The sequence below is a fragment of the Dermacentor variabilis genome, chromosome 2 (assembly GCF_050947875.1).
Source record: "Dermacentor variabilis isolate Ectoservices chromosome 2, ASM5094787v1, whole genome shotgun sequence".
Taxonomy (NCBI): Eukaryota; Metazoa; Arthropoda; class Arachnida; order Ixodida; family Ixodidae; genus Dermacentor; species Dermacentor variabilis.
In genome coordinates this window covers 257,953,786-257,968,272 of record NC_134569.1, presented here as the reverse complement: position 1 = coordinate 257,968,272, position 14,487 = coordinate 257,953,786, and the positions used below count along the sequence as shown (strand labels likewise).

Here is a 14,487-nt window from a genome sequence, read left to right as displayed (position 1 = left end):
CCAAGATATTTGTACGTGGTCGTAAGTTCCACTGAAGTATTATTTAGCAAGTAAGACGTTGGAATGCGAGAAGCTTTTTTAGTGAAAGACATCAATTTAGTTTTTGAAGGATTTAGTGTCATTAGCCACGTTGTGCACCACGAATTTAAGGAGTCAAGGTCAGATTGCAGAGATTGGCGGTCAGCTTCAGAAGAGATTTTGCGGTAAATAACACAATCGTCAGCGAATAGCCTAACTCTAGATTTGACGGAGGAGGGTAAGTCATTTATATAAATTAGGAAAAGCAATGGACTGAGCACACTTCCTTGAGAAACACCGGATGAGACTGGGACGAAAGGAGAGTCAAAGTTATTGACCGACGTGAACTGTTGTCTATTAGAGAGGAAGGCTTGCACCCATGCCAGAACAAGTGGGTGAATGTTAAGTTGTCTAAGTTTCAGTAAGAGCCGGTGGTGAGGAACTCGATCGAAAGCTTTTGAGAAGTCAAGGAATATGGCGTCAGTTTGGATGCCGGCGTCCAATGATGATTGTAAATCCTGAGTAAATCCTGCAAGTTGTGTTTCGCATGAGAAGCCCTTGCGAAAACTGTGCTGGTATTTGAAGATCATATTGTGTTCTTCTAAATATGTAGTTACTTGTGAGTGTATAACGTGTTCCAAGAGTTTACAGAAGGTACTAGTTAAAGATATAGGTCTGTAGTTAAGTGGGGACGAGCGATCCCCTAATTTAAATATGGGCACTACTTTTGCTATTAGCCAGTCCTGAGGAATGGTGCCTGACGATATTGATAGAGAGAAGATGGCTGCCAAGCAACGATAGATACCAGAAGAAATATGTTTAAGTATTTTGTTGTTGAAGCCATTATGATCAGATGCAGATGAAGTTTTTATTTTCCAAGTAGAGATAAAATACCAGCTTCGTCAATTATTATTTCAGTCATATTAATACCGGGAACAACATCAATATTAGGGCATGTAGTAATATCCTCAAGAGTAAAAACTGTTGACAATGAATGATTTATTACCTTAGCACATTCGGATTCCGTAACAGGAGAACCATTGGTATTAGCAAGAGTTACATCGGGGTGGTTGCTGGGATTTATTGTGCACCAAAAGCGCAGAGGATTATTTATTGGCAAAGATGACAAATCACGACTGAAAAAGCGACGATGAGTAGTTTTTAAAAGCTGTTGATATTCCTTGTCACACTTTTTATAGCGACACCACGAAGCCCATAATCTGTTTTTGTCTGCCATTCTGAAAAGTCGTTTCTTTTTATTATTAAGTCGACGTAATTGCTGATTGAACCATGGAGAAAGGTTGCTTGTTTTGATGGTCATAACTGGAATGTATTTGTCAATTAAGTTTGAAGGAGTATTTTTAAAAAGGTTCCAGTTATCTTCTATGGAACGTGACAAGTGGGCATCTATAGAATGTTCCGTGAAATGGGATAATTCGATACATATTGCATCAAAATTGGATCGCTTATAACACCTTACACACTTTCCAGCAACTCTCTTTTTGTTAAGTGAACAAGTTAAGCTTCCAGTAACTATGTCATGATCAGAAAGACCATCGAGATGGGCTATGTCAGTAAACAGGTCAGGTCGAGAAGTTAAAATTAGGTCAAGAATGTTTGCGCATGTGCCGAGCAACGTGTAGGTTTTTCGATAAGCTGGCACAACGAAAAATCAAGGCAAGAATGAAGAAATTCCTGTGCCTGAGTATCGTTAGCTGAAACAGATAGCGTAGACCATTGAATATTGGGATATTTGAAGTCCCCGAAGATTATAGGAACCGTATTTGGAAACTTCCCGCATATTTCAACAACAACGCGATGAAATTCACTTTCGAAGGTCGCATTCATGTTTGGGGGGCGATAAAAAACACCAACAATGAAATCAGTGGAACCAAGATTCAGGGACACAAATACGCTTTAACGAAATGAGTTAACAAGGATACGTATAGCAAAGAAATCTTTAGAAATTCCAATAAGCACACCCCCGCCTCTTCGGATCTTTCTATCGCAGCGAAAAAAGTTAAAATCTACTTGACTGAGACGAGCATTGCTATCAGAAGCAGTATCGTCCAGCCACCTTTCTGTTAGTGCGATGATGGAGGGCGAACTTGAGTCGATAATTGAATAATTGAAGATAGTTCAACACTTTTAGAAGGAACACTTCTGATATTAGTGTAGAAGAAAGATACCTTTCCGTCTGAACGAGATGGGGTGGTCACATGTGCTTGACGCTTAGAAGGGGTACGTCACGTCGGTGGGGCGATTGCTGAGCGAGCGTCGGTGCGTGGGGCACACATCACGCAATTAGAGCTTGTGTCCTAAATGTAAGTGTCGTTATTTAGGCACAGCCTGTCAAAAATAAGACGCACACGATAACCTTCCTTACTAAGAGTTTTCGAAAACTGCAATAACTTCCTGCGTTTGTCCCGCACAGCCTCAGGTGTGCTGACGCTGTTTGCCGTGTGTTTTCCATCAGTGCTGCGTGACATCGGCTGTATTGTGTTTTCGCCGACGGCTTGCTACCACAATGGCGGGATGTGCGCTCGCCGCCTTCGTTGTTCTTGGTGCGTCTTTGTACGTCGCACCTTCGGATAACACTTTTTCCGGTAAGTGAAATACTTTGCACTTCGTTTTTCGTCAATAATGTGAATATTTTTAGGTGTTACCCGCGACAACTCTTGATGGATGGGCTCTTCTGCCCAGCGAGTTATCGTCATCTTTATGTTATATGAGGGTTCTGCTTGTTAGTCTTTCTGGTTAACGTAGCACGAATCAACCGAAGGAAGTGCATTTGATGAGGACGCGCTGGCTGTAATCCTGAACCAGACTGAACTCGCCCTATTTTGTGTCCTTTTGTTCTTGCATGGGTTGCGTTGCGTGCGCGAGCGCGTGTGAGCGACTATGCAGCTTGTAGCGTTTCCACTTTACAGCAAAACAAAAATATGAATGAATGAATGAATGTTTGATGTTTTATGGCGCAAGGGCCAAGTATGGCCAAAGAGCGCCATGTCCGTGTTAATGAGTTTGCAGTGAAATCACGAGTTCGATGAAGTTGGTGTGACGTGGCTGTAGAGGGGCCTCAAAAATCGTCGCGCTAAAGTGCGCAAAATCTGTATAATAAGATTATGGCGATGACTTATGGCGTGTACTATGAACATTACGATGCATTTAAATAAAATGATACCATGCGTAAAAATATATAAGGTTATAAGATTGGCTAGAGCACTACTGCCTCCTTAGAGCCCTTGAAAACAAGGGCCTGGAGGCATGTGCTACGCAAAACTGTTATCGCAGCGGCATCCCCTGGAGCGAGGATGCTCTACGGCTTTATTGGGCATATAACGTGTAGTACGACATCATTTAAGAAGCTGAGGACTGTCTTGGTGTCAAAAAGCGGTTCCTTACCAAGGAACATAGCCGGGTGTAGAGGGATGTGATGTTTGTAAGCGAGCGGAAAATGTTTCTTTCTCTCCGTTTCGGCTTCCCGACACTCCAGGAGCACGTGGAGGACGGTAAGCCTCTCACCGCATCTACCACAGATTGGAGGTTCACTTCCAGTAAGCAGATAATTATGGGTGCCAAATGTGTGTCCTATTCTGAGGCGACAGAATAGGACATCTGTTCGCCGAGATTTTGTTGGGGAGGGCCAAAAACCCAACTGTGACCCAACTGTGGCTTTATAATGTGCAGTTTATTATTTATCTCTGTGTCCCACATGCGTTGCCAGTGGCCTCGCAGTTTCTTTCGTATGTAAGGTTTCAGATCTGTGAGAGGCACCAAAGCAGTATTATTAACAGCAGGGAGAGCAATTGACGTAGCCATCTGATCTGCCAAAACGTTACCCTCGATTCCCCTGTGGCCGGGGACCCAGCATATGATGATTTGCTGGTTAGATAGATAAGCTTTGCACATGTAGGAATAGACCTCACTAAGTACAGGATTTTTATGTTTGCAGGGTGACATTAAAGCCTTCACCACACTTAATGAGTCTGTATATATAACGGCTTTTTGGAGTTTTGCTTTCTTTATATGCTTTACAGCCGACCATATAGCGTAGGCCTCTGCCGTAAAGATACTTGTTTCTGGATGTAGTACATCGGATTCCGAAAAAGAAGGACCGACGGCTGCATAGGATACTCCGGTATGTGACCTGGAAGCGTCTGTGTAGAACTCTGCGCATGAGTGTTTGTACTGAAGTTCTAGGAAATGCATTCGAATTTCTACCTCTGGAGCATGCTTTGAAACTTTTAGAAAGGATACGTCACATTCTGTGACCTGCCAGTCCCAAGGAGGTAATAGCTTGCTTGGGCGCATTAAGCGGTGCTCCAGGAGTGGGACATGCATTTCATCGCTAAGCTCCTTCACACGCAGCGAGAAAGGCTGTCTTATAGACGGACGGTTGCGGAAAAGTGTAGCATACGTCATATCGGTAATGGTATTAAAACATGGGTGTTCAGGAATGGAATGTACTTTAAGGAAATAAATAAAGCTGACGTATGATCTCTGTAAGTGGAGCGGCCACTCATTCAATTCGGCATATAGGCTTTCGATCGGGCTTGTTCTGAAAGCACCAGTGGCTAGGTGGATACCTAGATGATGGACAGGATCCAGCATCCTTAGCGCGCTCGGGGCGGCAGAGTTATACACTACGGCCCCATAATCCAATCGTGACCGTATTAGGCTCTTGTAGAGATTCATTAGACACTTTCTGTCACTACCCCACGTAGTCTTGGATAGAAGTTTCATTAAGTTCATTGTTCTTAGACATTTTTCTTTGAGATATTTGATGTGTGGAATGAAAGTGAGTCTATCGTCAAGTATAATACCTAGGAATTTGTGCTCTTTGTTGGTAGGAATTTGTTGTCCACACAGTTCTAAGGAAGGATCTGGGACCAGGCCTCTCTTTCGTTTAAAAAGAACACAAGAACTTTTGTGAGGTTTGATTTTAAATCCGTTTTTCTCTGCCCATTTTGATACTTTGTTCAACCCATGCTGTACCTGTCTCTCGCACACTGCGAGGTTACAGGATTTAAAAGCTATTTGAATGTCGTCCACATAGAGTAAAAAATGGCCGGTGGTAATGAAGCACGAAGCGTGTTCATCTTCACTATAAAGAGCGTGCAGCTAAGCACGCCTCCCTGGGGTACACCAGTTTCTTGTGTAAAAGGACGTGACAGTACATTGCCGACTTTTACACGGAATGTGCGATTGGACAAATAGCTTTCTATGAGGTTTAGCATATTACTATGAATGCCCATTTCTGCCAAGTCTCTTAAGATTCCGTAGCGCCACGTTGTGTCGTATGCTTTCTCCATATCGAGGAATATGGATAGGAAAAACTGCTTGTGTACAAATCCGTCACGGATGTTTCCTTCGATGCGTACAAGATGGTCAGTTGTGGAGCGCCCTTCTCTGAAACCACACTGATAGGGATCAAGCATGTTGTTCAGTTCAAGGTAATGTATGAGTCTGCGATTAATCATTTTTTTCGAATACCTTACAAAGGCAACTTGTAAGGGCTATCGGGCGGTAACTTGCCACTGACGAAGGGTCTTTGCCTTGTTTCAAAACAGGGACCACGATGGCTTGTTTCCATGCGGTTGGAAGGTATCCCACAGCCCAAATAGTGTTAAAAAGTGCGAGTAGTGCAACTTGCGTGTCATTGTGTAGGTTTTTGATCATTTCATAAATTATTCTGTCAGATCCAGGTGCAGAGCTCTTACATGCGCTCAAGGCAGCTCTAAACTCCGCAATACTAAAAGGACGGTTGTATGGTTGATTCTGACGACATTTTCTGATGAAAGGCTTACATTCTTCTATTTGTTTGTATTTGAGGAAGGATTGTGAATAATTTGTTGAACTTGACACGCTCTCAAAATACTCCCCAAGTGAGTCTGCCTGGTCTTGCAGTGTATCGCCCTGTATGTTTACCAGAGGGAGTGAATATGTTTGCCGCCCTCTAATCTTATTAACCCTGTCCCAGGCTTCGGCCTCATCTCTGAACGAGTTAATACTCGACAAAAACTTGTGCCAACTTTCTCTTTTGGCCTGTCGGCGGATTCGCCTGCCTTGGGACTTTACTTTCTTAAAGTTCATAAGATTCTCTGCAGTGGGAGAAGCGCGTAGCAACCCCCACGCCTTGTTCTGATTCTTACGGGCGATCCTACATTCGCTGTTCCACCACGGTACACGTCGTTTGCATGCCAGACCACTCACTTCGGATATGCATTTTGATGCGGTATCTATTATGAAAGATGTAAGATACTCCACAGCAGCATCAATTTCTAAAGAAGACATGTCGGCTCATGAGATGTTACTGAGAGTTCGAAATTTCTCCCAGTCGGCTGTGTCTATCTTCCACCTAGGAGCTTGTGGAGGATATTCGTTTTCTTTAGATGTTCTTAGCAGTATAGGGAAGTGGTCGCTCCCGTAAGGATTGGTCGTAACTTCCCACTCGAGTTCGGGCAGTAAGGACGGGGAAACTATGCTAAGATCTATTGAAGAAGAGGTTCTGTTTGCTAGGGAGTAATACGTGGGTTCCTTCTTATTCAGCAAGCACGCACCTGAAGAAAAAAGGAACTGTTCAACAAGACGACCTCGCGCGTCTGTACGAGAGTCGCCCCACAGGGAGCTGTGCGCATTGAAATCGCCAAGAACAACATAAGGTTCTGGCAATTGATATATAACGGATTGGAATTCATGTTTCGTTAATTTGTAGTGTGGGGGTACATAAAGCGAGCAAATGGTGACGAGTTTATTTAGAAGAACAGCTCGAACCGCCACTGCTTCAAGGGGCGTTTGTAGCTGTAAATGCTGACAGGAAATAGTTTTATGAATAAAAATGGCAACACCACCTGATGATACGACAGCATCATTGCGATCTTTGCGGAACTTGACATAAGGTCGGAGAAAGTTTGTGTGTTGTGATTTTAAGTGCGTTTCCTGTAGACACAGCACTTTTGGATCGTGTATTTGGATAAGCTCTTGCACGTCATCAAGGTTCCTAAGAAGACCTCTAACGTTCCATTGAATAATTTGTGTATCCATATTGAAAGTAAATAAGTGCTGTGTGTATGAAAACTGAGGTGATGCCTTAGGTTACAGAGCTCTTTCGAGGCCCTGTAACGGGGGTTCTGCCCTTTCTGGAGCGTTCGAGTGAGTCTCGCCGCTCCTTAGGCGCTTGGTGCGCCTTGGGGATAGGTGTAGTGTCCATTGCCTCTTGTGAGGCGCCAGACACATGCTCTTGCGAGCGAGAATTTACCAGCGAGGGTCCTGCCTTGGGGGGCAAGACCCCTGCACCCACCAGCCCGGAGGTCGATGGGGCGCCCCCCTTGGGGATTTGGCTGCACCGGCTGTTGCCAGCGCTGGAAGGGGTCGGGGAGGTTGGGGCAGCCTCGGCTGCGCCCACCTTCGTTGTGGGTGGCCCTGTTTGGTGGGTTGACGGAGCAGCGCTACCTGCAACCGCCGCGGGGGCAGATGGCGTAACTGCCGACTCACTACCTGTGGGTCGCACAGCCGCCGGAGGCCGTTGTGACGCTGCCCCCTGACGCGCCACATCGGCAAAGGTTTTCTTGGGCAGGTACGAAACCCGCCTGCGTGCCTCCTTGAATGAGATATTCTCTTTTACTTTGATCGTTACGATTTCTTTTTCTTTCTTCCAGGAGGGGCACGACCGCGAGTATGCGGCGCGCTCCCCGTCACAGTTTCCACAGTGGAGAGCGTTCTCACAAGCTTCAGAGGTGTGTTCTTGAGCACTGCATTTTGCACAAGTTCGGCGGCCTCGGCAGCTCTGCGAGCTGTGACCGAAGCGCTGGCATTTGAAACATCGGAGTGGGTTTGGCACGTACGGCCTAACACGGAGCTTGATGTACCCGGCCTCGATTGATTCGGGCAAGATGCTTGATCCAAAAGTAATTATTAGGTGCTTCGTCTGAATCTCTTTACCATCCCGCCTCATCTTAATTCTTCTGACATTGATTACATTTTGTTCGCTGAAGCCCTCCAGGAGTTCCGCTTCAGTCAGCTCAAGCAAATCATCATCTGACACAACTCCACGGGTGGTGTTCATTGTACGGTGCGGGGTTACTGTTATGGGGGTCTCTCCAAATGACACTAGTTGCGGTAGTTTCTCATATTGTTTTACATCGCGGAGCTCCAAGAGGAGGTCGCCGCTTACCATCCTCGGCACCTTGTATTCTGGACCAAAAACATCGGTCAGGGACTTTGAAACAAGGAATGGTGAAATGTTTCGCACTGCTTTGTTTGGCTTTTCGGAATGAATAACGTGGAAGCGGGGAAAATTCTGGGTTTGGCGTCCAAAAAACTTGAAGACATCTTCGGTGCGCCCTCGTTTCTGAGGGCGATCAGCAAGGGAGGGGAAAGAAGTTTCCATGAAAAATGTTTAGATTCGGCAACAGCGCCGACCGCCCACCACGGAGCCCAACGAAGGGACGCGGCAGAGCTTGCATAGAAGTCTGCACGACGCCAGTCGTACGCCGTCACTATAACCAAATATGGTGTACCCAAGGTTGGATAGCCACACAGGGTTAACCCTTGCCGCCAGGAGAAAGGAAGTAAAAAGAAGAGAGAAGGGGACAGGAAAGGTCAAAAGGTGGGAGATAAAGACGAAGATTCGAGGAGGGAGAGACAGGAAAAGGCGACTGCCGATGTTCTCCAGGTGGGTCAGTCTGGAGGTGCCGTCTATGTGAAGCCAAGGCCGAAGAGGTGTGTTGCCTCCGCCGGGGGGCCTTAAAGGTCCAAACACCCACCATCGGCTCAACCCCCGGGATCCCCTTTTCCCCAGACACGGCTAAGCCGCGCACGGCTACACGCGGGAGGGTCCAACCCTCGTGTGCTCGGGTCCGTGGTGTCGCAACACACCAAACGCCTGCTGACGCAGACGCCCCTGCGGGGCAAAACAAAAATATAACTGCAATGTTTACTTCATCTATACAATTCCAAATGCAATCGGCTGCTGATGTAAAGCATTCACTGGTGTCTTGTTCTAAGTAAGCAGCAAAAATATTAGCCTTGTAGGTGCTTCATCTGGGATTGCAATCACGACTGCTTGGAATTTATTAATGAATTACTGTGGGTCGCCTCATTTGTAATTGCAAATCTTTCTTTCAGCTGACTTGATGCTCTCTTAATTTGCTCTTTTCACTCTATAGACGGCTGTGCATCCTTCTTGTCCCTTGGCGCTAGCTGGATGAGGGACTTCAACATGATCACTGTAAGCCAATGTACTGTACCCTCTCTGGTCCTCCCAGTGCTTTGTTTATGGGTTAAAGCCAGGGAGCGCTTCGTGGTAAAATAGCTAGTTGGTGTCTTACAAACGGGCATTTTTTTGCACTGATCCCTTATAAGCTGCCACTATTATAACCAATTTCTCAGTGCCAGTGTACATACACAGTTATACTATTAATTAGTTTCTCTAAGCCTTACAAAATTTAACTGTAGGTAGTCACTGCTATGTAAGAACTCACAAATTAACTCTGTTGTGTCGTCATTTACCAGTATTCCATGGATGAGTAAGAATTTGCTACAGCAGTGTACATTACACCTTGCTTCCTTAATGCACAAATGTGTTCAAGCCAGTATGTGATAAGTTCTGTGTTCTAAATGTTTTCTGTGTCATTAATTTCTTTACAGGAATTTAGTGTACAGCATCAGCAAGCAGTCTAACTTAAGATTTATGTGTGTGCGGCAAAAGGTATGCTTAGCCGCTACAATTGATAAACATGGTCTGAGGCTTCCATACAAGACCGAAATTCAATTTGGCTCTACCACCGTGAGCGCTTGGCTGGCGCTTGCCAAATGAATCACATCAGGTAGCTTGTGCAGACTGTTTTTTAACGTTATTGTGAGGAAATCGCACAATGATGTGTGAAGGCGCCTGCGTCTGAGACAGAGATTCTGCTGCAACATATGTGCGTGTAGAACAGGCATGATGCTGAGGGTTCCAGCAGATTGCAGAGCTGCTTTTAAAATTTTGTCATAACTATAACTTTACCTGTGCTGTTTTTGTCATCTATTTCAATGATATCATTGGAGGTGTTATCAGAATTTGCCAATTCATTTGCCTTGGAACATTAGGCTGCCAGATTTCACCTTTCACTAGGTGGACAATTATTCAACATGGACCATTACTTGAATACATATTTTTGTGTGCAGTGGATTCTCAATTGCGAGTCAACGTAGATGCTCAGAGTTACCTGGGGCTATAGATGCACTCATGAATTTGCTTACACAATTGACTTTGCACTTTCTTGCGCAACAAGCATGTCAACACTTCCAAGACAGTGGGCAATGTTATCGTTTGATCACATCATGAGATACTTCCAGTTTTTATGACATATCATTCAAGGTGATGCGTCATTGATGTGAGGTATTGCCCTAAGCCAATTAGGGTCACATGAAAATATGTCAACAAGAATTATTGATCCAGCCTAGAAGTGTTGCGCTACTAGCCTTAAACAGTTATGACATACCAACTCGCCCAAACTGCCACGCTTTTGTTGCTTTAGGACACTACTTCATCACCAGCCCTCCTTTGCATGCTACCTGCTTACACTGTATTGTGTCATGTTTAAGTTTGAAAAAAAGGCAACAGCTAGACAGTGCAAAATGCCAAACGTGCTTTTGGTTTAGCAATATAAAACGCTATTTAACTTTAATTAAGTTAGTACATCATTTACCTGCAGAGTAGATTACTGTTTTAAACTGATTATGTTTTGCAGGAAGCTTCTCAGACTTGTTAGACAAGTTCATAAGTGCCTTTTTAGCCGCAAAACGCCATATATTTGAAGGCTGACTTTGTATGACTCTGCTCTGCAATTTAATAATTATATGCCAGGAAATATGATAGTAATTTTAAACATCATCACATACATACCTTAATATACCCGTAATTTAAGAGAAAGGAGTGCTTAAATTTATTTTTATTGCGAGGCAAACTTCTTATTTAGCACATAATGCTAATTGAAGTTCGAACTTGAACATTCCCATTTCCTCCCTCGCCTTTTTTTCTCTCTTCTGTGTAGGTATTGCCTTGCCTATGTCTGCAAGAACCTTCACGCATGGCCTGTGACAGCAAGCTTTTGTGGGCAGCCAGTGCTGTCCTACGAAGGCTGGCCTGCTCTGGCAGCGGCGGCAATCATCTTCGAGATTCATGCGCGATCCCCTTTGCTGCTATTTGTCACTCTTATTAATTACACTTTCCGCATCTTTTCTAATTTATTAGGTAATAAAGTATGACTATGTGACATGGTGTGAAGTAGATGTCTTGCTGCACTTTCGCTTGCAATCATGTTTCGTGTATTAAAAAAATAACAGCATATTATGATTTATCTTTCAGTTCCGGTAACATGCAGCGTGCAAGGAATTCACTAATGGGTGGTAAGCCGAAGAACTAGTCATTATTTCTGCGTGATGCTGTGCAAGCATGTGGCGTTACCTTACAACGGACACCCACAAAGTAAGTTGCAATTTACTTTCAAATGAGGCATGGACATCAGAAAAAAATATATTTATATTGCCAGTTAGAGTGGTCCACGGTGTGTTTTCCCAGATGTGAACTATCCTTTATTTCTTAACAATTCATTGCAGCACAGCGTTCTCTTTCGTCTACTGCTGTCAGGCTATCCTGCCCCCTGTAGCTGAAACCCGGATGTAATTTTTGCCTGAACTGCAGCATCACTGACAAAATGTTTCCCTGCTAAAACCATTTCAATTCGGTGGAGACCCAGCAGGGTGAAGTTTTGTCAATAATGATGTGTTTCATGCAGAGGCATTCTTTTTTATCAATGGGCGAACATTGTCATGATATCAGCAAACAATACAGATGTTGTTTTATTCCAAAATAATTCTGACAGGCGGCATTCAATTGATTAGTCTAAGTAAAAAGCACTAATTGACCAATGAGGCTGCACAACACTATTCCCACGGTTCACATATGGAAAAACTACGTATGCATCACTCTATTCGACAATATAAACTTCTTTTTTTCTGATGTCCGTGCCTCGTTTAAAATAAATTGTAACTATGGGGAAACCTCGTGTTACTGTAACAGCTGCCGCAAAAATCTGAGAGAATGTCTAATAGAAGTCTTCAGTTGTTCTTGTGAAGCTGTCCATTAGCCAACGTTTAGCGTAACGTTAGCAGGGCTTACCAAAGTACTTCTAGACGTCCATGTCTACAAGATGTCTTCATCAAGACAGCTACTAGACTTTTGAATTAGGCGTCCAATACATCTTTTACACATCAAATAGCTGCCTCCGTGTTTCGTGGGAATGGAAGGCAAGCCACGCGCGAGTACATAACGCTAATGCATCCTTGAGAGCATAAGGACGCATTGGAATTGTTTGGACCAGACTGCAGTGCTGTGAAGATAGATCCCCGTACGGGCTATAAAGAGAGAGAGCGCTGCTCTGTAGACAAGAACTCTCCTTCTAACTTTTGTAGTTGCTGGCATACACTACGGTGCTATGTTGCCCGATGTTCGCTCGCCCGTAGCGATGTATTAAACCAGCTTGTTTTGTGTCCTCTCGTCTACCTGCCATTCCTTCTTCGATCATCAACGGGAAAGCTCCGAGCGAACGCTGTTAAAGTTGGCAGCCACTCGAAGCCATGAAGTTATTTAAATATAAAGCGTTAGTAATGGAAAGGCTAAGTTCATTCCATTCCCTAATTGTTGTAAGGAACTACGAATACTTAAAGCAATTTGAGTTAAAGGTGTATTCATTAGGTGTTCTAGAGTGCGTGTGGCATGTCGACCTAGAACGATTCAACGAACTTCGTACGGATGTGTCAATGGTTTTGTCACCATGAATAAATTGAAACAAAACTTTAGTAGTGCTAGTTTTACCCTACATTGCAGTGTTAATAAACCAGCTCTTTTTAAAAATTCAGTCGAATCCGGTAACTTGCATTTGTTATAAATAATCCTTATTGACTTCCTCTGCACCCCCTCTTACGAGTTCTTTTGTGTACGTAAATTAAACAATACTGGTGTACTCCAGCAACAGTCGAAGAAGCATTTTGTAGGCCAGCAGATTTGTATATGCTGGCGCAAGACGAAGGCGTCTTCTCAGAAGGATGAGTCACTTTGATGCTCAGCACATACATTGATTTCCACTTGAGGTTATGGTAACATGGGTTTCCCATCGATGAGCGCGTGTTAAAGTGACACCTAAATATTTACCCTAGAATACACATGTAAGAGGTGTGTCATTAATAATGTAAGTAAAATCAGATACCCATTCCTTTCTGCTTACTGTTTGCATTACTGATGTTTGGGCATTTAGAGTCACCTGCCACTCCTGACACCAAGAAAGGGTAGAATTCTGTATCACTGTGTCACTCCAATCTAATAAATCAGACCGCATCCCAGTCTACGCGAACACTAAAATGTGTCAGAAGTGTTACTTGGTCTCATGTGAGTGCGTAACCAACAGTCATTCCGTCGTATCATCCCTCAACAGCAAGCGGCAATCGCAGCCATGGCACGCGCGCTTCCTCCCTTCTCAAGTTTCGACCTTCGCGCCACAGACGCCAACAACACTGGTCACGAATAGACCAAGTGGATAGAAAGGTTCAAGAACTTTCTTTTAGCGTGTGATATCACGGCAGATGCACGCAAGAAAGCGCTCCTCCTGCACTACGTCGGCGAGGAAGTCTGCGACATATTTCGCTCCCTCCCCGACAACCCTACACAAGCTGCAACAGCTAGAAGCACGACCCAGGCCACGCAGAGCCCATCGACGCCAGAATACGATGCCGCACTAGCGAAACTGAGAGCATACTTCGCCCCGCGAGTGAACTCCACCTTTACGATCTACAAATTTCGCCAAGCTCAGCAAAGCGTTGGTGAGCCACTGGACGCCTTCTACGCACGCCTCCAGCAGCTCTCTCACCCCTGTAACTTCGAGAACGTCGATGATGAAATCCAGAACCAAATAATCCTCGCCACAACGTCGTCTCGCCTTCGCAAATATGCAATGGTTCGTTCCCTAACTTTACCAGACTTACTTAAACAGGGAAGAATGCTCGAGGATGTCGAACGGGATGTATCCGAAATCGAAAAGAACGTCGATGGAAATGCGGCGGTGCTCGAAGTGCACAAGTAAGGACAGCACCATGGCCAACACCAAAGGAACAGCCCACAGATGCCACGACAGACCTATGCACCGCAACGACCTCGTGCCTAACCAGAAGATTGTCGCAACCGCGGTGGCAAGTGGCCTCACCAAGGCGGACGAACAAGTTGTGCTGCATGGGGCAAGACATGCAAGGCATGTAACAAGGTTGGTCACTTTGCGCGATTTTGTCGTTCAACGAGACAAATGGTACAAGCAGTGGACTGTGACAATGGTCCAAGCAGGAATTCACAGACAGTCTGCAGTAAGAAGAGTTCTAGTACCAAAGAATGTGCTGCCACCCGTGACACCAGTTCAAGCAGTGACAAGTATG

General features: G+C 44.7%; 1 pseudogene; it reads left to right on the top strand.

Moving 5' to 3' along the window:
• The first annotated feature begins 13,517 nt into the window (after positions 1-13,517).
• LOC142570772 (uncharacterized) lies at positions 13,518-14,144 on the top strand (annotated as a pseudogene).
• Positions 14,145-14,487: the final 343 nt, after the last annotated feature.